The sequence below is a fragment of the Cydia pomonella genome, chromosome 3 (assembly GCF_033807575.1).
Source record: "Cydia pomonella isolate Wapato2018A chromosome 3, ilCydPomo1, whole genome shotgun sequence".
NCBI lineage: Eukaryota > Metazoa > Arthropoda > Insecta > Lepidoptera > Tortricidae > Cydia > Cydia pomonella.
This window is the reverse complement of record NC_084705.1, coordinates 18,395,706-18,420,364: the sequence shown is the minus strand read 5'-3', so window position 1 is coordinate 18,420,364 and position 24,659 is coordinate 18,395,706. Positions and strand designations below refer to the sequence as shown.

General features: G+C 35.4%; 1 protein-coding gene across 2 annotated transcripts in view; it reads left to right on the top strand.

Moving 5' to 3' along the window:
- The first annotated feature begins 603 nt into the window (after positions 1 to 603).
- Positions 604 to 24,659, top strand: part of LOC133516211 (uncharacterized) — a 142,753-nt gene continuing 118,697 nt past the window's right edge. The window contains exon 1 of one of the 2 annotated variants that reach the window (XM_061849019.1): positions 604 to 1,598. The gene's annotated coding sequence lies outside the window, so the exon portion shown is untranslated. The remainder of the gene's footprint in view (positions 1,599 to 24,659) is intronic. The other variant, XM_061849017.1, reaches the window with a different exon arrangement.

Here is a 24,659-nt window from a genome sequence, read left to right as displayed (position 1 = left end):
CCAGCCTGCCCGGCACTACTGGAAAGAGATGTTGATACTGAACCCTTAAGTTAGTCGTACATTTTTAACATGCAACCGTACAACGCCTCCTGAGTTGATACCAATTAAAACAAACTTGCCAAAGCTCGGTTTCGGCGAAACCGTTTGAGATAATCGGCGTCCGAACGACCGGGGCAATTTCAAAATATTCAACATGCTTGCTTCGTGAGTTATGACTAAATCCTGACGCTATCCTTACCTACCTACCTACCTACCCGATATCAATAATGTAAAACGCCATCAACTGTTAAAAATGAATTGTAATAAAAATGTGTTCGTGCGACAGTATTTGCATAAAGCAGCTCTTTGAAAAGATGTAGAGAGATAGATATATTCTTAAAAATACACATAATAACTAGGTACTCCAAACTCTGCTACCGTGCAGCTGGGTTAAAGCTCTCAAACAAGACTAAAAATTATATTGGATTTGGATTCTAAGTTTGGAGCAATAGCGTAGCTGATTATACAGTGTTGCATTCGGTATGGAACAAATAGACCGCGGGCCGGGAGCATATATCCTCAGTCATCGCCTCCCGGCTGATACTTTGTTAGATGATAGTTTAGATGCTATCATGTATAAAAAAAATTGTCAGCCGGTTGCACTGCGGCGGAATGACCTTCAGTTGATGACATAAACATGTAAAAAACAATTTTTTCAGTCATCGCCACTCGATTGATACTGTGTCAGATGATAGTTTCGATGCTATTTTAAATAGAAAAATCGTCAGCCGGTTGTATCGTGGTTTTCCACCACCGAACCGTCCGGCCGTTATTTTTTTCATGTTCATGCGACCAGCTGACGTTCTTTTCGCCGCGATACAACCGGCTGACGATTTTTTTAAGAAACAATAGCATCTACACTATCATCTAAAGTATCAAACGGGAGGCGGTGACTATTTTTTTTTACGTGTTTCGGAGGCTGCCATTCCTGAACCCACCAACGGAGCTGCAGCTAACGTCCAGAAGGGTTCACCATACATAGCCGTTAACCACTCTACGAGTTATGACAAAATTATGGGAAAAACAGATTTTGAAATTTTCCATTGGAAAATCCGTAGGCTTCAGGCATATTTACATCCTAAAATAGAATTATAGGTGCAAAACTAAAAACTGACACCAAAGCTCATCGCAAACTTGAAAAATACGTAGGCAAAAAGCATACAGGCACTTTTGCCCAAAGCCAAACCGGTCGTACCTAACTTCACTCGCATTTGATTCTACGAAGGTCAACTGTCTGCGAGCTAGCTCAGATGCGCACAGACCGCAGCCGCGACCGAACGCTCGCTCCGGCCACGTGAAAACTTTTACGTCACCAAATAACTATAAAAACAACTCTTAAAACAAACAGAAACTTTATCTCAAACAACACTAAAAGCAATTTTCAGTTGATCGTGTACAGATAGTGTTCATATTTCAGTTTAAATTGCTAAAGTTCAAGTAGAAAGTTGGCATTGCATTGACAATCTCACAAACACAGCCTGCATGTGTTACGCTCTTAGTTTTGTGCACAGTGCTTATGTGGGGTTTTTGAACTGTATCCGGAATTTTGAAGCTGTTTGGTAAGTTTTTAAGGCATTTTGCATAACTGTTTAAGTTAGAAACAATCGGTACCAATGAAGTCATACGGTTAAAGAAAGTAACAGTTGCCTTGTTAGTCAAGAAACCCGTATACTTGCAGAAACCACAGGTGAAATTACAACTAAAATTATGTCTTCTAAAATTAATTCAATGTTTTATTTACACCTATAATATTTAATTTAAACTCGTTACAAAAAACTTTTTTTTTATATTATTTCAGGCTCTATTTAGGTGCTCTATGAAAATGATATTAAGTAATTACTTAATTATTAGTAGTATATCTTTATTATTCTTTATAATAACGATCATTTACGTATATTTACCTATCTCAAATAAAATCCAGCCAAATTTTCTTTTATAAAACAATGTTTGTGCATCGACTCTACATAGAGGTCGGTTAACAATTGGGTCGATGTCAAGATATTTTTGAGCGTATGTTGATTAGTTTATTTTTCTGCTGGCTGTAGACACCTATTCTGTATATTTGATACATCTACTGCAACTGTTTTTTACTTACAGATATCATTATACATAACAGGAAGTTACATGTTATAGAAGTCTACATTTAATTACTTTATATTTTTTAAACATCAATTTATAACCCCTCAAGGCCCTATTTTAGATTTAAGCTAATTGTTAATTGTAATACCTCTGTATATGTGGCGTTTCCAAGCAAAAAGTCCCACTTTGTCGCTTGCCATAAGGACACTTTGACAGGTTATTCGTATTAAGATACAAGCAAATCTCGTCCTTATGTAAGCGACAAAGTGGGACCTTTGACTAGACTATGACACATATATTTATGATGTAAATAAAACGATTGCTTTATATTATTTAATGTATTATATATACATTTTTTGATGATTTCTAAGATTCCATGCCAATAAAGTAAAATAAAACCCTTCTGGTGTGACTCTGTCCGTACGTCTCTTACTGTCACATTTATCTACTTAACTACTACACCTACTACCTACCTAAGGTACGCTGTCGATTTTTTAAAGAATTCAACACATTTCATCACTTGAGTACGTAGGGTTTTACAAAATTACGTCAAAATTGCAAAAGTAAAAATCAAATTATAAGATTACATAGTAATCATAACATAATCGTAATAAGATCGTTTATCCCTAGACAAGAGGTTTTTTATTTATAACGCGGTACAACCTGGCTTTCTTGTGCCCAAGTAGTTTTGCTCTTTTACTGGCCGGGCTTTCATGTTGCTTACCGAGTAAACGGCAGGTTGACCAGTGTAACCGATGACCTCGGGATCCATATCAATTATACGAAGTATGAACGCACTATATTATGCTTCGCCAGATCTTTGACTCCTTGTGCTTGGTGTGATATTGGAATATCATCCGAAGCTATTTTCACTGCTTACCGAGCAAAGGCGAGTCGAATAGTCGGGGTCACCACAGTGACGACTGGATATATTAACTTGTTTTAAATACCAGTTTAATAATTATAAGCAGACACCGGAGTCTGTAGACACTTCCAAATCCAGCGATGGTGTCACAACAGACAGTAGGTGGTAGTGTTATGAACTGCTAAAAAAAATACAACAGACTCAAACAGTCTCCATCAGATATATCGGAGCGGCCAAGGGGCTAAAAATTTCTGAACATGCACTTTAACGTCTTGATAATCTATTATTAAAGCCTCTAGGCTCTGTTCAGATCTTTGTGAACACCTTAGCCGCTCCCATATATCTGATGGCAACTGTACACACGTTGACAACAAAAGTATACAAGGATATCTAAGTATTGATTATGTTCGAGGATGTGAAGGAGCTAAAAGTGATAATCGCTCTCGACGTGTTAAAAATGTGGACCCTCTTAGTCTCAATCTTTCATACTACTTCACATCTGTAACCGCCGGCCGGACGGGCGCTACTAGGGTTGCCACCTTTTTTCTACAGAAAAATAGTATTCTTGTCCAAATATTGAAAAAAAAATACTGGAAAAAAGGAAAAACACCGATACACACCGATTTGAGGCGAATTGCGGCGTTGAATAATCCAAGTCTCATACGAGGCGATATCGGTGATATTTGTATACTTACCCCTTTCTTTGGTGATGAAAATATTGTATTTTTGATACTATCTTGTTTTTGTATAATATATAATACAATTGATCAAAATGTAGTACGATACTATATATTATAGTACGGATGGCAACCCTAGGCGCTAATACCGTCGCGCACACAGCCTATATAAGTTCCATAAAGCATTCCGAGCGTTCGTCTCGCCAGTGCAGTGGTCGATTCGATACAAATAACACCCCTGAAATATCTCAATAGTCAGCCTTGGAGATTTTATGACCTAGGTCCGAACCTGGTTTCGCTCACTTTCAAGTTGCAATCCGTCATATAACTTGAAACCAGTCTTGCTGGGTGTTACCGAGTGTACACGTTGCAATCTTTTTTCAATGAGGCACTAGATTTATATTTTACGTTTTCTAAAGTTATCCACTTACCACTACTGGTGTTCAAAACCTTTACGAAGTTCGACTTTGAGAAAAATGCGTTATTTATATATATAAAAAAAAAAAAAAAACATATTTAAAAAAAGAGATTTTTCGTAAAATTACGGTCTGGTGGGAGGACTTGAACCATAGAATAAAAAGCTCACAAAATCTTTTCTGTGGGCATTATAAAAGTTAACGATTTAGGAAAAGTTTGTAAGGCTTTCATCAGAAAACTTTTATAAGTAGAAGGTTTTAAAGTGCCTGTTTACACCTGCTGTAAGGAAATTCAGTTTTAAAATCGATTTATTTTATTATGTCTACAGGAAAACTACAAAAGTGTTGACCGTTATGTCTCACCAGTTCCGTACCGCCAAGTTAGGCTACTTTGACCCAGATTGCCCATATACAAATTATAGGTACCTACATAGTTATTAAAAATCTCGATTTCATATCCATGGTGTATGAAGGATGACCCTACATCCTACAAGCATGGCATTTTTATTTCGTAAGTAAAATGAAATTTAAACGAGAATAGAGCAAACTACCGTAAGCGACCAATTGTCAGTTATTACTTACCCGTAGCTATGTAATCTAATTGAATACCTTACGCAATAAAAAACCATATAAAGTTACAACATCATATCCACTTGACACAAAATCTACACTAGATAATAAAAACAATATATTCACAAAGATGCACTTCATTTCACTGCATACAGGGAAAGTTCGTTGAACCCATGGCAACAGCGATAGCATCTCGGATAGCAATGATTTATAATGACGATAAGAATCTTAGCATATTGAACTAATTTCAACTACAGTTATAAGTTGTGCTATTGCAGGCGGAGACCGTGAAATGAAATTGCATGAACACGCAAGCTTATTGATCTTAATTAGCATGGAATTGTAATTTTAATATTACAGCAAGAAAAAGAAACAAAAACGTATCGTCTCGAGTCTATTTAAAGCCCGTGGGATTATTATGACCCAAGAAAAAAAATTTAAGTTGTCATAAAGTACAGTAGTGTTTTTCTTGGCGGTCGATTAAGTTACACTGAAAGAGCAAGCGCGGGCAGTTAAATAGAAGACTTCTCAAAGCTAGAACATATTGATACCATTTTTTCTCAGTCAATATCTAGACTACAGTAATTCAACTAAGTTGGACTTATAGTTTTAGGTATCTAAACTAAAGGCAATCACATATTTGCGGCGTTTGCGGTTGAGACTTTGGGACCTTGATGTCAGGATGTCCAATAGTTTATTAAAGGATTTAAAGAAGATGCTCCTCGACACCACTAGACTCTAGGGCTGGTTCAACCCTTGGCCAAAGATTCGGCATTGTCATTCAGCGGAGAAATAGCCAGCACTCTTCTGCAGGGAACATATTTGAGGATTTTTTTTGTTCGTTTTATATTAATCTCTATTTATTTGTAATTTATTTTATAAGTAAAAATTAATGTGTGTGAATAAATACTTATTTTTGTATTTGTGAAATATAATAACCAACATCAACGCAAAAAAAACGGAAGCTAAATTATATTGTCAAAGTACTACTATTTTGAATGAAAAGATATATTCGGGTACGTGAGCGTGTTATATTTTCTTACATAACAGAAAAAGGTTAAAAATTAAGAGAAACACCTGTTTTTGCAACTTATAATAAATGTAATAAAATATAACCTCCCGCTAAAATAGAACAGAACACTAAAATAGAACCCGCAACAGTCAGACCGAAAATGGTGACGTGACGAACTAAGAGCGCCTAATTCATAATCAATTTAAAATCCGCTTACTTAATCAAATATTGATACCTATTGGCATTGACCAAGGTGCAGCAGAAATGCGATTTAATTAATTTGGTAATTAAAACCTTAAGTAACTTGATAGAGACTTAACGGTGGCTATTTTAGGATACAACTTTCATTTGGCAGCCTTGATTGCACTTTAATTTCTAAAATCATAAGTGATGTACATAGATATTAACCTTGGGAATTCTGTGTGTCATAAATTAACAGGCTTTTTTACCTCTAAGTGACTAACTTCAAATCTCTACATAGACGCATTATGAATGAAATTCATGTATAAAGTGGTCATGCACTTCTGCACCTACTTAAATAGGTAAAAAATTATCTTTGAAAATGAACTTTTAATTTTAGCACAAACTTATTAATGATAGTCCCAATTTAGATAACCAAACCAAATTTAAAAAAAAAAATTACGAGTATGTGATAACGTGATCCTTCATAATTTTTATAAAGTATTTGACCTGCTCCTTAAGAACACCATATAATGAAAAATAGAGGGAAAGAGAAGAAGAGGAAGACCGAGAAAAAATATTTCAACCAAATAAAAGAAAATGTTCAGGCCGTGTCCTACCAGAAGGTTAAGGAGTTGGCAGAGGACTGGAGATTGCTCCACCGACAAGAGCACAGCTCTTAAATATAAAGAAGAAGAAAGTATTAGACAAGACATGACAATAATTATTTTACATTCTACATTAGACCCGTATTTTCTACCAGGTTAAAAACATACGAAATATTTTTACTGCATCATGTACCACTAAGTAGCATTTTGTTATTTTTCACCATAATTAAGTTAAATTTGTGTAAAATGTAATGCGGTGGTGACAGAGTGGATCTGATGTCTGACTTTCAATATCGAGGTCGCGGATTCAAAACCTAGCTCGTACCTATGAGTTTTTGGAATGTACGGAATATAATTTGATATTTACCACTAGCTTTTCGGTGAAGGAAAACATCGAGGAAACCTGCATACATCCGCGAAGAAACACAAAGGTGTATGTGAAGTATCAAACCCGCATAAGGCCAGCGTGGGGACTATAGCCCAAACACTCTCGCGCATGAGATGAGGCCTATGCCCAGTAGTGGGACGTATATAGGCTGAATTATTATAGATTAATTATTAACATGTAAAAGAGAATGATAACGACTTAATTCTGGAATAATGTTTGCATAAATCAGTCAAAATATAATTTATTTATTTTTGACCAACGGTTAAAAGAGTTCTATCTTTAAAATTAACTATAGTATTAGGTACTTGAAGGGATACCTCTAATCAAAAAACAGCCTGTATATACAAATACACAAACAAACAGGGATTCTTCCTTATAAAAAGGATTATTACAAAGCTTTTAACCAACAAAAACATACAAGGAAGTCAGGGGCATAATATTGACATGCTAAATAACAATATTTAATTGATAGAGGCATATAAGTATAAATAGTTATCTGCAATTTATATTTACTCAAGTGTTTCTATAAATTGAATAGTTAAGGTCACGGCTAGTTTCTCATGATGAGTCGAAAATGACGTCAGTGCAATGACGTTATTGCTGTGGTTTAACTTCGGAGAGTTAGATTGTAGGTCCTGGTCCGTTTGGTAACGTTCAAGGATCACGAAATATGATGATTCGTTTAACATGTTAGAGGTATTATGACTAACAATATGATTTTATTACTATCGGCACGACAAAAATCGTTCATTGTTTTACAAGGGGACAAAGTTGTTGTTTAACTCCTCGTACCCAAGTGAGAAATTCGAAAGATGAACCACGAGCGCAGCGAGTGATTCGAAAAGAGGAATCTTGAGCATTGTGGTTTCAAGACACGAAGATGAAATACTTTGCAAACAAAAACATCACTTAAAAGTCGCATTACCAGCCAACATGAGGAAACAGCTAAAACTTGTAGATAATATGCTATATTCTCGTCAGTTTTTTGAAGAATAAAGAGTGGAAATATTTTTTCTAGGCTCTGGCAGTATTTTAATCATCGGAGAAGTGAAAATTTGTCATAAAAATAGGTACCTTCGTGTAGTAGTGCAAAACGTAATAAGCGGAGTAAATAATGTTCTCTTATCAATGATAAGTCGATTTGAGGTTATCGGCTGACACACTTCCAAGTAATTCGGTCCAATATGTTCCCGATACCCGTAATCTAACGATGACGATATATGTTAGAGATCGGACAGGAGTATAAAAACATTTATATTTAACAAACACTACGGTATAACATTCATATTATTTCCGAAAAAATATCTGCAGTCTGTAAAAAAAATTCAACTATATTACTATTTTGGTTCATTATTAATAAACATAGAACAGACAGACAGGGGATGGCTCCGATGCGTTTTGACCCCGATTCTAAACTTCGGAATCACTTCGGAATGTAATAATAATATAAAACCTAATTGAAATAGTAGATTGTTAACCAAGGGATGAAAGGCACCCGAGTTTAATACTCTACTTTTTATTTCGAATACGAGGAAAGTAAAATACACGTGTCCTATTAAAAAAACACGGCTAATCTACTTCAGTAGTATTTCTTGAGGGTACTTTCAATTAATAGTTTAGGTAAAAATAATGTCGTTATTTATGGCATGGGGAGTTAATTATGAGACTGGAAATTGTACATTAAATCCATTTAAAACCAGAATTTTAACTGCTTATCGTAAAAAAGTTTACTTAAATAGGAAGTACAGTGCTCTTATTTTCTGTACACTTTTTAACACAACAACGATCCACTTTTCACACACACAGAGCATAAGATATAGAATAGTACATTACGATACAAGTGCGAAAAATAGGAAATTCGAAACGAGTGGCGATAAATTAAAACACGACCGAAGGGAGTGTTTTAAATCGACACGAGTTGCGAATTACCTATTCGCACATGTATCGTACAACGTTTTACAGTACATATGGCCCTTTAAATGTTCGACACAGTAACGTAATATGCTACTTCTCGCACTAGTGCTATAAAGTAGCCCCATATGTACTGTAAAAATGTTTTTATCTTTTTCTATCTATCGTATCACATTTTACGCAATAAAACACCAAGTTTTGGTAAGTGTCATATCACCAATATGTATTGCGTGCCCGGTAATTAGGTAAATGGATTGCGAGAAATAGAGCGTAGAGCCAATCGATTGATAGTTTTTTTACCTCATTCGCGACAAAGGGAGTGAGAGTAACGGAGTTTAGGTACGCCATTAATCTGTATTTGAATGGGTTTTAACATGCTTCCTCTAACCACATCACAATATCCTGTTTTAAGCGATTTACTATACATATACAGTGTGTAAATAAAATACGGGCAAATCTTTAAACGTTGGTTAGCATAAGAGCTAAATTTTATTAAAAAAATAAATTTTGTTTAGAAATACAACGAAAATATAATTCATACAATATAATTTGGCCCGCAATAAATAAAATTAAATAAATATCATTTATTTTCAGGCAACTATGGCCCATATATACATACCTTACAGACTAACATACATACAGTAATAAAAATCTTAAAATATAAATATCATTTTGACGACGCAGTTTTCGGTTGCGCCGCCTGTTCTGGTGCGGGACTCGGCAGATTCCCACGAAACCGCCGAAATATCACACCTTTCGGCCAGAAGTCTGCGCTCGCGATGGTTTCCAGCAGCGGCCGCGGGACGCGCACCACAAACGAGCTTGAAGTGCACGTAATGCCGCGATCGCAGCTGGAATACTTTCAGCTCATAACGAATCTTCTTGCGGACATATTCCACCACATCTTCTGCCGTGGCGGAAACATGCAGGCAATGTCAAGCAACACACAAGGTACGAGCTTTTTATAGTAACTGTCAACAAGCGTTCTCGTATCTTGTAATGTAATGTCATGTTATGTCTAGTAATGTTTGCAATACATTGCTGCTCGGTATTTTTTTTTTAATTAATTATATCATCATTAACTGTCATAATTAAGTGTCACAAAACACAAAAATTCATGATTTTGATTGAGTACACGGGTAAATTGATAAATCCTGTCTGGTTTGATTAACGATCTCAAATAGTTGTATCCGCTATTCGGACCGTATCTTACAAACATTTTTTTACAAAAAAAGTTGTCGATTGAACTGTCAATTGATGTTCGTCATTTCATTAATTCCGTATTATTTTATTGAAATTTCTTTCGTTTTGTTTTATTGCGGTAATTAAACTTAATTGTTAGAATACCTTAAGAAACTACGCATGAAATAATGATGAAGATGGATTACATTTTTTGAGGTTGTATTTTTACCTTCCAAATATATTCTCACTGCTGTCGTGAAAAGTTTGTGTGCTACACAAGATCAAAGTTATTTACATCTCGTGCGCTTTTGAGTCCCTTACTACGCAGAAGATTCTAAATTAGATTCGCTCGTAAATCCATTATAGAATCTTACGCTTGCACAGGACTCAAAATAAGCACTCGAAAAAATATCAAATTTCGCTCTCTTGTTGTACAAATAACTATTCTTATTAACACTTGCCAATGTAAACACCCGAGTGTGAGTTAGTGAGAATATAAATTTTATGTAATTTGCTCAGACTTCTTCTTCATAGAATGCTTTCGAGCTTGGTTAGATATCGAAATATGCGATACATCCCTCGAGTCGAACACGATCCGCGATCAATTCCTGCAGGACAGCGTAATCGGCCCTAATGCCGACGGTACCAGTGGTACCGTCATTAGTCAACGTTTAACTTTGTGGTACCACTTTAAATATGCAGCCGAAGCGCGTGTTGCGCCTTTGAGCAATATTTTCTGGAATTTCAGTATGGTGCTAAATAATCTGTTTAATGGAAGAGCGATAAAAACACGTGTGTGTGTGTGTGTGTATGTGTGTGTGTGTGTGTGTGTGTGATGTGTGTGTGATTTAAGCATGTACAATTTACACACATTTATTGGGAATACAACATTTGCGGCAACATAGAGAACAATACCTACATAACACTGCACAAACCTTACGCTGGTATTAGTATAAATAGTTCATGTAGTTATACATTTCTACTTATGAAATCTGACTTGTTAAGAGCTGGGTACATACATATTCATACAATTTTCCAACAAAACCATTCAAGATTTCATTAAGGTATTTTTGACAAAAAAATTAGTGTATCATATCGAACGTTTTCCTATTAGGTATCATTTCAAAAGTCTACACCTTACCATCGATAGAATCTCGGTGACCTCAGGTACATATAATGAGCTGTAGATATAGTTCTTCATAAAAACTACCGTGAACAGCCCTAGGTCGTCGTTTCACGAAGCAGGAAGAAGTTTGTGCATTTTTAATGCAACCACGGCCACGCAGGGTTGTCCCATAAATCAGGGTTCAAGGAACGCAAGAAATCTTGGCATTCTCGAGTAATCGTCTTGCATTATAAATGTTACAAAGGCATACTAAGTTAAACGCAATGCGTTAAAGAGTGTATTAAAAAGATAATTAGAAATTGGAGGCAATGAATTGGCATAATTACTATAATGTGCATCTGACAAAATATATTTAGTACTTAAAATGGTCCTATATTTATTAACTTTTGTTTTGTAATAAACTTATTCATATTTAACTAAAAGTACGTAAATATAGCTATGACTTACTTATGTGCAAAGCCATTAATATCAAATGTAGAAAGTTATGATAGGTTGGATATGGTGGGCGGGCGGCACTTGCATACAAAAAATACAAAATAATTGAAACGGATGGATTGTATGCAAAACCTACAAATCGATAGGATAGGTAATATAAATATAAATTTTATTTCATATTTGAAATATAAACTTTATTAATTAAAGCAGTGTTATTTGTATAATCTTTGGCGTCATCCTATCCGCGTTAGCGATATAAAGGAAAGAGATACCTACACATCTCACACCGCAGTAACAAATCACGAAGTAGACTGCGGTATCGTAACACAAAATATAACCGTATTCGTTATTTTACTCTTAATGTTACAAGTAAAGTTTCAATTACAAACATTTACGTATTTTGTAAATTGTGTTTTTTTTTATAGTGGGGTCGTTATAGGACAATACCAATATTTTTTTCATTAAAGCATGAGACTTGGCACACTTGTTACTAAGGTGGACCAGAGTCGAAAACGCCCGGGAGGCAGCGGGAGACACCCCTCTAGGGGGGAGGGGGAGGGGGTGAAGTTTTCCTACGCCGCGCGCACTGTTGGTCGTTATAACTACTAAACTATAGCTACTAGGGCAAGTGTGGTATCATTTTCGGATAAATAAAAGATGGTCAATCATTTTCTAAAACAAAAAAAAACACCTTTACATAGAAAAAAATTGAAATACGGCCCAAAATCTAAAATCTTTTGAGTAAAAAAAATCTTTCAAGGTCAATAAATTTTTAATGATTACCGATATCGGATTAAAAAAAATATATTTAAAAAGGCGCATTAATACAGATTCCAAAAATATAAGTAACATTGCAAATATTTAAGAAAAAATTGTTTAAAAAAATATAGAACACCGCGCGGCAGAGTCGTAAAAAATTCTTAGCCAATTATGAACATCAAAAACGAGTTTTATAGGTTGCTAGTGTCCTGTAAGCTGTAACTAATAAGGATGGAGTTTTCATTAGATATAGTATATCATCATATCAGCTCATATATGTCCCCACCGAGGGGCTCGAGCCTACCCTGCATTAGGGTGATCGGGCCTTAGTCGATCACGCGAGCCCAGTGCGGGTTGGTCGACTTCACACACAAGCTTCGAGTTTCCTCGCAGCCGTGTGCAGGTTTCCTCACGATGTTTTCCTTCACCGTAAGAGCGTCGAATAAACGTACATATGAAATCGAGATTCGAAAACACATTGGTATGCGGCCAGGATTCGAACCACGACCTCCCGCACAGGAGGTAGCGGTCTTAAGCATTACGCCACCGACGCTCTCTATATATAGTATATAGCTCAATTTTAATAATTATTTGATAGAAGACATTTTTTATCGTGTGTATAAGCATATTTAAACTTATGGCTCAGCTGGGCACGATTTCAAGTGACCCAAAATCTATAAAGAAATTAAACAAACAGTATAGAATTTTACTTTAAAATGTTTATTATTTACATTGTCCCCCACAATCGCAAAGCTCCGTGCACTTAAGTTGCCGCTGAAAGCACCGGCACCTCGAGCCGCCGCACCTCTTTTTGCATCTGCACCGGATCATTTCCAGGCATGCATCTGCAGCTACGGGCAAGTCTGTCCATGTAGGTTGCCAGCTTTCACTGACTTTTCTCCATCCCCAGTTAGATGGACAGGGAAGATTTTGATTCGGTGACATCTGACCCCATACATGGACTGCTTGGAACACTGCCCGCAGGAAATGCTGGTATAGAGCAGCTTTCGTCGGAGGTATATTCTCCAATTGGCGGTCTTTTTTCGAGAATAGGTGCTTTCGGGCTTCGTTTACGGTTGTATATGAACTGGCTCTAAAACAAAACAAAAAAATTAGTTACTAGACTATTTTATTGTATTGCTAGTTTTAAAAAGTGCTTATTACCTGTCATATAAAATGACGACAAACTTTTCGATTACTGTAAACGCCTCGCTAGTACTCCCCTCATATGCTGCCAGAAACCCTTCTGTGGCATTGGGAAATGCGTTCCATGCATCTATTGCACTTTTTTTTTCCTTTCCCGTTAAAATAGGACACAGTATCACAACCTGTGAAGGCATGGAACAGGGGGAGGACTTTCGCTTTTTGTGGCCCTGTAAAAGAAAATAATATGTTTTGCCCGAAAGCACCTATTCTCGAAAAAAGACCGCCAATTGGAGAATATACCTCCGACGAAAGCTGCTCTATACCAGCATTTCCTGCGGGCAGTGTTCCAAGCAGTCCATGTATGGGGTCTGATGTCACCGAATCAAAATCTTCCCTGTCCATCTAACTGGGGATGGAGAAAAGTCAGTGAAAGCTGGCAACCTACATGGACAGACTTGCCCGTAGCTGCAGATGCATGCCTGGAAATGATCCGGTGCAGATGCAAAAAGAGGTGCGGCGGCTCGAGGTGCCGGTGCTTTCAGCGGCAACTTAAGTGCACGGAGCTTTGCGATTGTGGGGGACAATGTAAATAATAAACATTTTAAAGTAAAATTCTATACTGTTTGTTTAATTTCTTTATAGATTTTGGGTCACTTGAAATCGTGCCCAGCTGAGCCATAAGTTTAAATATGCTTATACACACGATAAAAAATGTCGTCTATCAAATAATTATTAAAATTGAGCTATATACTATATATAGAGAGCGTCGGTAGCGTAATGCTTAAGACCGCTACCTCCTGTGCGGGAGGTCGTGGTTCGAATCCTGGCCGCATACCAATGTGTTTTCGAATCTCGATTTCATATGTACGTTTATTCGACGCTCTTACGGTGAAGGAAAACATCGTGAGGAAACCTGCACACGGCTGCGAGGAAACTCGAAGCTTGTGTGTGAAGTCGACCAACCCGCACTGGGCTCGCGTGATCGACTAAGGCCCGATCACCCTAATGCAGGGTAGGCTCGAGCCCCTCGGTGGGGACATATATGAGCTGATATGATGATATACTATATTTAATGAAAACTCCATCCTTATTAGTTACAGCTTACAGGACACTAGCAACCTATAAAACTCGTTTTTGATGTTCATAATTGGCTAAGAATTTTTTACGACTCTGCCGCGCGGTGTTCTATATTTTTTTAAACAATTTTTTCTTAAATATTTGCAATGTTACTTATATTTTTGGAATCTGTATTAATGCGCCTTTTTAAATATATTTTTTTAAATCCGATATCGGTAATCATTAAAAATTTATTGACCTTGAAAGATTTTTTTTACTCAAAAGATTTTAGATTTTGGGCCATATTTCAATTTTTTCTATGTAAAGGTGTTTTTTTTGTTTTAGAAAATGATTGACCATCTTTTATTTATCTGAAAATGATACCACACTTGCCCTAGTAGCTATAGTTTAGTAGTTATAACGACCAACAGTGCGCGCGGCGTAGGAAAACTTCACCCCCTCCCCCTCCCCCCTAGAGGGGTGTCTCCCTCTGCCTCCCGGGCGTTTTCGACTCTGGTCCACCTTAGGAACAAGTGTGCCAAGTCTCATGCTTTAATGAGAAAAATATTGGTTCCCATACATTGAGTGCACCTAAAAACCCCACTATTAAGTTTACATCGATTTATAAACCTAAAGCGGTACGAAATGCGTAGACAAAGATAAAATTCCAGTCATCGTTTTTGGTTTTTGTACATTTCTACGAAACCGATTCGGATTCTTTTGCAGGACTGTTAAATTTTTTCTGTCTTTTCGATTCTTAAGCGGCGATATTTTATTTTGTATATTATTATTTATTTGTTCGCTTTATTATTGTAAAATATGCGCTATATTTGTTTATTGTAGCTTATTTATGTAAACTTTTTATCAGATGTCGCATGTTGTAGGCTTGTTTCAAATCAAATATCTACCCTCCTGAGACCCTCGTACAATTTTGTACACATTTCACAATTTATTTTGAACCTTTTTTGTGTAACTAAAGTTCCAAATTAAAAAAACAAAATAACTGCTTATGAATCTAAGGAGGCTATGTAGGACCAGTAGTATTCAAACAATATGTATTCAAAGCCAGAAATGAGAGTTAAAGTCTGACATTTATGTATAGCCAGAAATAAGAGTTAAAGTCTGACATTAGTACGCGACACTCGAACTCCACTTGTGTTTCGTACGTAAGTTTTATTTATTTTATACTGTGTAGTTAGTCTACTTAACCAATTTCTAAAAAAATTAGGTTAACAATTCGACCGTTTTCTTTTCTTGTATGTTTATTACCTCAGAATTTCGTCTATTCTGAACCGATTTGGAATAATATTTTTTTGTTTAAAAGTATACAGGCAGTTTCAAAAAAACTAATTTTTGTCAAAATCCAGTTCTGATACTAGGATCCACGAAAAATTGAGGGAACTACTCAAATTTTATATGTAAGATAGCGATTACTTTATTTTCATCAACAAAACTAGCATTTGCATTAAAAAATATCCATTTGATGAAGTGGAACTGAGACCAACGAAGACCAGAATGGAACTCTTCAACGACGCATTATTCACGTTTAGCGATTTGTCATCTTCGTTAAGTTGTTAACCAAGTAAGTTTTTTATGGAACATTTTGTCAAGGTTTACTTCCGATGATATATTCGGTTCGATGACGCTTTTAGGATTTGGGTTGGCAACTTGGCACCAATCTTATTTTACCCTTTTCTTGATAAAACTGCACATTTTGCACTGCACGATTAAAAAAATACATTTTTATTGTACAAATTTGTATTGTATAAAATGTAGCATAATATGAGCCCATAATATAAACCCACTTTCAACAATTTGTATAAAATGAGTTTGTGATTCTATGAAGTGATTACTAACAAGTTAGATTATTTTCGGTCTATTTATTTTAAATTCTATGCTACGCTACTTCATAGTAAACACAATATCCAAATAGAAAGTAAAATTGATGTCACAGTAGATAGTGCCACTTCGTTTAGTCTATTATAGTCTGATAAACAGAGTCGTAAGTGAATTATGTGCTCGTCGTAGTAGGTAACTGTATTTCAACGATACACATTTTTAAGGTTTCGCACTTCAGAATTTAAAACAGAAACCCGTAAATAAATACAGTCGCTTGATCAGTACTATCACTATATATTGTCTTGAAGATACAAAGTATTGACCATAAGAGCGTTTTCACATTATCCAAAGCAAAAAGTGCCCTTTAAAAACAGTTTTTGTTAAAGTGTCGAAAGGTACTCTACGTGTTGGCTTTGGGTCCGCGCACGCCTTCCAAAGGTCCATGTCATTGTTCCGTGGACGGGAATGACATATATACCTAATAATGAATATACTGTATAATTATGAGTAGGTACCTACTGAGTGACATTCAAACTTAAATTGCTTAAATTCAATTGTTCGATAGAAAGTATGATAGCATAAGTAAGTAGTTAATTGGATCAAAATATTTTGATACCACTAAGCATTCAGTTAGATTGAACGTTTGATTATTTTGACATTAGATGCAAGATAATACTGACGGGAAATAATCTTATCGACTTAATATAATAAGAAATGTAGGTCTGTGCGATTAGATGTCTTTATTATGAGAAAGTAACTACATTTCGAAATGTTCCATCGAATATCATAATTCATTGAAATAGGTACGTTATGTTAGTGGAGGCGAAGTATTTACGTTAGCAAAAAAATAGTAGCAGGTGGGACGGACTTTGGCCTCGCCCCTTGAGAAACAGGCGTAATTATGTCTACCTATTTTATATACCGTAATATTATAAGCTCATAGAGAAATAGTGTATTTTTGGCACCTAAATAAAATTGAACATCATCAATAATAAAATTACATGCGACACGTAGGCGTAACAAATAAGAAACAAAATGGCAACAAAAAGTATTTTGAGGTGTTTGCGGTATTGTTTTTTGCCGTCCTTATTTAATTTATTTATAAATACATTATATTACAGACAACTGTTTATATCTAATAGCAGTAGTAGGATGACAAAAACGGATTGATGTATAGGCAGCAAATAACATTGTTGTTTTGACTTTGCAAAACATTGAAAGTATTTATAACTGAGAGTTAGACTCTAGTAATTATAATTTGATCCTTAGATTAACAACTATTCGTAACACATATTCTATTAATATTAATAACATATATTCGAATGTCAGCCTGTCAAAAAATATTAATCCACTCCTCGTCCATAGTTTTGAGAATTGTCGAAACACGTACTCTGCTCGAGTAGGCAAAGGCTCGAGTATCTGTACAAGAGCAGGTCGTGTGCTGCCCTCATTCAACATTTCCCGCAATACTGACTGTATCGTCCGTTCACCTTGATGGAGCCTTCCCGCGCTGCGTTTACAAGTGCTTAGTCCTCTGTGCTGTCCCAACGACTATTAATTCAATGAAAAATATGACCATTCACTGCCACTTGAGCGTAGCAACTCTTTCAGCTATATCGAAGAGCAAAGTTCTTTTGCAAATATGTTACTTTTTTGCGATCTCGTCGGCAATAGGCAGCAAGAGCGGCCTATGCTGCTCTAAACGGATTATAAAGCGGTATTAACTGTTTTAAGCTATCATACGACATTTCTAGCGTAACATAATATCATACCAAACCTATTTATTTTGTCTAGTAGGGAAAAATGCGGGGAAATATGATAATTTATTTTGCTCGGTAGGTGCACGCCACCAAAATGGATTAATAAATTCTATGGTGCTCACAATCTAAAAAATGGTCTAGTGCGAATTCGTTTTAATAACGTGCCGAGGGTTCCGTACCAAGTTTCGATTAACTCGTGTACCTATAGAGGCGAAAGACCACCACCAAAACCAAGTATAACTGTGTACATCGCCATCTGTAGGCAAACTGTCTAACTAATTTACGCGATGTAATGTACATATGTTGGGATAATTCCTTATCATGGGAACTGATTTATATTTTTTTATTTTACTTGAATAAGCCTAAATAGATTAGAATAGAATAGTGCCTTTAGTGTGGTCTCATAGAAATTTCAAGCATAATAAAAACTTGTAATGGATGCGTTGCAAACTAAATTCAAAAATGTTTTATGTTAATTAAAAAAAATAACAAGATAGAGGTGTGATTATCTGTAAAATTTATGATAATATTATATAAAAATGTCATAATTTTTCTTCGGTAAACTTTAACAATAAGGGGGTGTCGACACGTGTTTCGCCTCTCTATACTCTCTCTAGTTTTGTATTTTTGGTGGTGGGTTGTTATATTTATTTTTGCGGTGGGAGGGTGGGAACATTAATTGCATGTAAAAATACGCAAGTAAGTATAACGGGTTAGCAGCACTGATTGACTAACACGTTATTTTCTCGCGGATTAGCAAAGTAATATTTCTTGCTTTAATTAGCATGGATTTCCGCAAAGTAACGCCTGATTCTATTAATTAGGGGGTTTGAAATCATGGCCCCCGCTCTTATTGTGAATTTTCTATAATAAATTAAAATAAAATAAACACTTTCTATGCGCTCGGGTTAGTCATGCTGTTCCAAATTTCAAACAGATAGCTTAGATAGTTCTCTAGATAATTGGCGATGTGACAGACAGACGGGCCTTTTGTACCTTTTTGGTACGGAACCCTAAACAGAAAAAATGGGTTCACCCCATACAGGTGGCGTATCATCCTCAGATCATAGCGCTGATTATTCTTAACTTATACTAATTATAATTGGGGTAATGCACACAATGCCTCAAGCAGCAAGTCAAAGAAGTGGTAGATTCCGCTAATTATATTTTGTTTACATAAAAGTGTGTTAATTTATGTAATAGGTAATTAATTACACTCGCAATGTCATATATTAGTTAATTTTAAAGTTATCCCGATATATCCTTAAGGTGTCTATAATGCCCCTTGTCCCCTCCAATCCCTCCATACAATCACAGACAAATTGATTGATGTATCGAAGCATGCGCAATGATAAATGATGTACAAATGATCTCATTTGGCCTCCACTATTGTTTTTTAATTATAAGATGTTTTTCTATGATAGTAAAAAATATTGATTTTTTATTATAGTATACTGAAAGGTTATATGTGGGTGGTACTTACACGATTTTAATACGAGTAAAAAACAATTAACTGTACTCATCACATGAGTAATCTTTAATTCATTACAATTCATTAGGTGTTCATCACCCATGGTGTTTTTAAAATGTATTTTCTAGGTACATTATACATGCCATATCACACATCTACCCTTTCAAACCAATCCATCACGACATATTGACAGACAGACAAACGGACTGGCATATCAACACGATCTGAGGCAAGCATTCATCACTTAACTATTATATGCTGAGTAGGTTGCAAAACTTGCAAAACGTGGTGCTGACTGGCAAACATATTGAATATAAAGGTTGAATATAATGATGATATTGAACGACTTTTAATCTAGGACTAGTCAACATATCAGTAAAGATAAATACGCATGTACTATTTTTTTTTTCTTCAAAAGGTACGTATATCGTTATTAAAGTTAATTCAAAAATGACCTTTATGTTAAGAGAGTAGACAAAACTTTTTCTGTGCATTTGTGTTTACTATTATTTAAATAACTTAGCAATTGATAATGTGACTAGTGGGTCTGTGAGCTATAGACCTGCCGAACCCCCATGGCTCCGCCACTTTTAAACATTATCAAAAACTGAATCTACAAAAAATCTAAGTATATAATTATTGAACTTGAATGCTGAACGTGAATCGTTTGAAATAGAGACCAGGGTGCGTAGACAAGATTACTATCATTCACGCTCCGTAGCTTAGCGTAGTTATCTCTCTCTATCGTCACTCTCCCATATTAGTGCGACAGAGACAGTTGCGTTTCATTCGCTACGGAGTGTTAACAATTGGCATCTTGTCTACGCACCCTGAAGACTAGAATCCGGACATAGGTACTCGTACGCTTGTTCCAATTCATGACTACTTATTGATAAGTGTTAATGTTAGTTTCCTTTAAAAGTCGTAACCAACATAAAAACCTACTGTTAATCTAAAAATAATAAATATATGCATGTTACATATTTTATTACTTACCTCTTCATCATTATAACACGTTTATTTTTTAATATTGTATATTGAAAAACCGTTCTTAATAAGTTGTCTGAATGGAACGGAATAGCTGCCGAAACGCCTGTCAAAGCAGAGGCGTTTTTTCTTACTGCAAGAATGTTTTAAGTTTCCAAAGGCAACATTCGATATTGTTTTCATACAATTTAAAGTATAGTCGAAAGAAAATAATGTTTCCTAGTAAGGAGAGACGAAGATAACGTGACAAAACAAAGCCAAGTTTGGCCGTTTAGTTGTACGCGGAGAAAGTGTCGACCGGTGTTTTCTTTTACTTTTCCTTTGTCGGCGCTGGGAAAGTTTACCAATGTAAATGGTAAAGTGGGCTTCAGTTGTCACATAACATAACACGTATCATAATCCAATTATGACCGGTAACGTAACCTACTATGGGTACTTACAACAACAAATGTTTTTAAAGAATAATTTAATAGTGTGAACTGCAACACACCAGGACCATGAAAACATCTGTTTTAAGCACACAGCGCCTTAGCAAGCAATACAATATTTACCACAAGACCAGCGAAGTATCGAAGTTTTATTTTTTATCAAATAAATATTATAGGGACATTCTTACACAAATTGACTAAGTCCCACGGTAACCCAAGAAGGCCTATGTTGTGTGCTTCTGTGCACATACTTAAATAGTTTTTTTACTAGATAGACATTTACTTTTATATTTTACATTTCAATAAACTATTATTAAGGTAGTACGTGTGCTTTATTTAAAGGCAGAATTCTGTAAATGCAAACTATACCTATATTAACAGATTACTGGTAGATGCTTATTTTCACCTTCAAACATTTGTCTCCTAATCTGAACAGAACCCGTTATTAAATCTCTAACAACATTTAAATAGTATGATTTGTAGTATTATTTTTTGAGGTTTGACTTATTTGAGTTCATGCGTTATGATTGAATTACTTAGTTTATTTGGTATATTCGTTTTAACTCCTTTTGTCAGTTTCTTAGAACGACACAAGTCGTTTATACGTAGCTCACTTTTTAGAGTACCTTTCTTGTTTGAACAGTTATTGGAGGGCCTAAACAAATATTCCTATCAAGAATTAAGAAAGATTTCTCAGTATTACGTTAATCTTCAAATCACAAAATGACGAAACAAGAGGGCGATTCAGTGTCAAACAATATTACTCCAATTAAACTAAATATGTTTTATATGGGCTGTTTAGGTAACAATATTTTTTATATAATATCAACGCTGAAACCGCGAAAAATAATTAAGTGGTTTCATACATTTTACCTGATCAGACGTCGATGCTTGTTCGGGACAATAGATAAGTAAGTAATTTATATGCAAGAGTGCAAGAATATGTAGGTAGTACAATCGTCTCTTGAAGTGGCAGGTGACGATCAATGGCCAACTTTTCGAGATTTCAGGGTTGATTCCATTCCCATTTTATCAGTATGATCAACTTATAAATAAATTATTTAAAGCTTTTCAAGTGATCTTAAAAGCTTGAAATAATATAAACACTTATAAAAAAGACCTTGGTACTCGGTAAGGCTACTTTGGCGTGATGGTTTATGATGTGATATAAAAAGCGTAATTTATAGATCTTCGTGCTATGGCGTGTTATGTCACGAGTCTGTTGGAAGAGTTATAGTGTCTAGTAGGTGACAGAAAATAGTATTCTTATCGAGATTCAGTAACATTCATAAATCATGATATGTCGTTCCCAAAAACTAGATTTAATTCATATGTATCTACCTACTTATATTTTTGTATAAGTAAATACATGCAAGCAAAATAACAGCTTTGTTTTGCAGCCCCAGTACTAAAACGTGCTTAATTAAATTAAACGTTTATATAGGTAATTACCTATTTTTTATTTATTGAACGCAATGCAAGCTTAGTTTCAAACCAATTCACTTACATGCTAGAAAAACGTAAATTATCAACAATAACAAATATACGAGTACATGCTTACGAATCAAATATTAACATATCAAAATCATGCGCATAAAAATATCAAAACGAATTCAAATCGTCATTTACTTACACTCTAAGAAAATAAGTATCTGAATACAGGAGGGGAGCATGACTAGTTTTTACCGTAGACTATAAATAGGTACCTATCCATTCCAATCAGCATCCCACAAATTACGGTTTTTTGCTCCTTCGATGACTTCATACGTCGATCTATTTTTTAATTGTTGCCTTTTATAAAGCAACGACCTCTTTTGTACGATCAAAAACAACTGTTTTTCTATATTGTCTGAAAAACAAAGTCATTCCAAACGCGTCTCTAAAGTAAAATACAGTAGAAATGTATAATATTTTTGTGTCGGTAAAATAACTTGGTTTAATGTACATTACGTTAAATTGTGCATGAAAATATGTAAAGGAATTTTGTCAGCGTTTTTTAGGGTTCCGTAGCCAAATGGCAAAAAACGGAACCCTTATAGATTCGTCATGTCCGTCTGTCTGTCCGATTCTGTCACAGCCACTTTTTTCCGAAACTATAAGAGCTGTACTGTTCAAACTTAGTAAGTGGATGTATTCTATGAACCGCATTAAGATTTTCACACAAAAATAGAAAAAAAAACAATAAATTTTGGGGGTTCCCCATACTTAGAACTAAAACTCAAAAAATATTTTTTCATCAAACCCATACGTGTGGGGTATCTATGGATAGGTCTTCAAAAATGATATTGAGGTTTCTAATATCAATTTTTTCTAAAATGAATAGTTTGCGCGAGAGACACTTCCAAAGTGGTAAAATGTGTGTCCCCCCCCGTAACTTCTAAAATAACAGAATGAAAAATCTAAAAAAAATATATGATATACATTGCCATGTAAACTTCCACCGAAAATTGGTTTGAACGAGATCTAGTAAGTAGTTTTTTTTTAATACGTCATGAAATTAAAAAAAAAATTTTTTTTCAACATACCCATACATGTGGGGTATCTATGGATAGGTCTTCAAAAATGATATTAAGGTTTCTAATATCATTTTTTTCTAAACTGAATAGTTTGCGCGAGAGAACCTCCCAAAGTAAAAAAAAGTGTGTCCCCCCCCTGTAACTTCTAAAATAACAGAATGAAAAATCTAAAAAAAATATATGATATACATTACGATGCAAACTTCTAACGAAAATTGTTTTGAACGAGATCTAGTGAGTAGTTTTTTTTAATACGTCATAAAATTAAAAAAAAAATTTTTTTTCGTCAAACCCATACGTGTGGGGTATCTATGGATAGGTCTTCAAAAATGATATTTAGGTTCCTAATATAATTTTTTTCTAAAGTGAATAGTTTGCGCGAGAGACACTACCAAAGTGGTAAAATGTGTGTCCAAAGTGGTAAAATGTTGAACGAGATCTATAGTTTAAGTAGTTTTTTTTAATACGTCATAAAGGAACCCTTCATGGGCGAGTCCGACTCGCACTTGGCCGCTTTTTTATCTTTTTAAAGGGTTAATAAAGCATCAGCTAGTCTCTTGTAATTTTTTTACCGTTACAAATGTTGTAGTGAAATTATTCAATGCGCTTAGGGCGCGTCCGCGTCGCCGTCTCCCACTCGCCGGTTAATTAAATCCGGAGGTGGGCATACGAACTTTATGATAAAAAGCTTAAACTCATTGAATTCGGATTTGTTAGAATCGTCTCGATAAGATACTTCTCATATAATACCGATAACCGTTAACCTTCTATACCTGCAGTAGGTACGCTCCGGTTGTGGAATGAGCTACCTGCCGAGGTTTTCCCGAGGGTCTACAGTATGAGGTTCTTCAAAAAAGGAGTGTACAGATTTTTAAAGGGTCGGCAACGCGCATGTAACACCTCTGGAGTTGCAGGCGTCCATAGGCTACGGTGACTGCTTACCATCAGGCGGGCCGTATGCTTGCTTGCCACCGTCGTCATCGTATAAAAAACCTGCAGTAGGCGATAATGGCTTGTACCCGTAATTTTAATATTTTTGACAAATAACATTGTTATTATCTCTTCAGTGTGGTACGAAATATAATTGAACAATTCGTATGTACCTATAATAAATATTCATATTGAAATACATATAAAAAGGAACTTGGAAGATGATGCGACTATGACGTCACATGGATCGTGGATTATCGTAACCACTTCCTCGGTTAC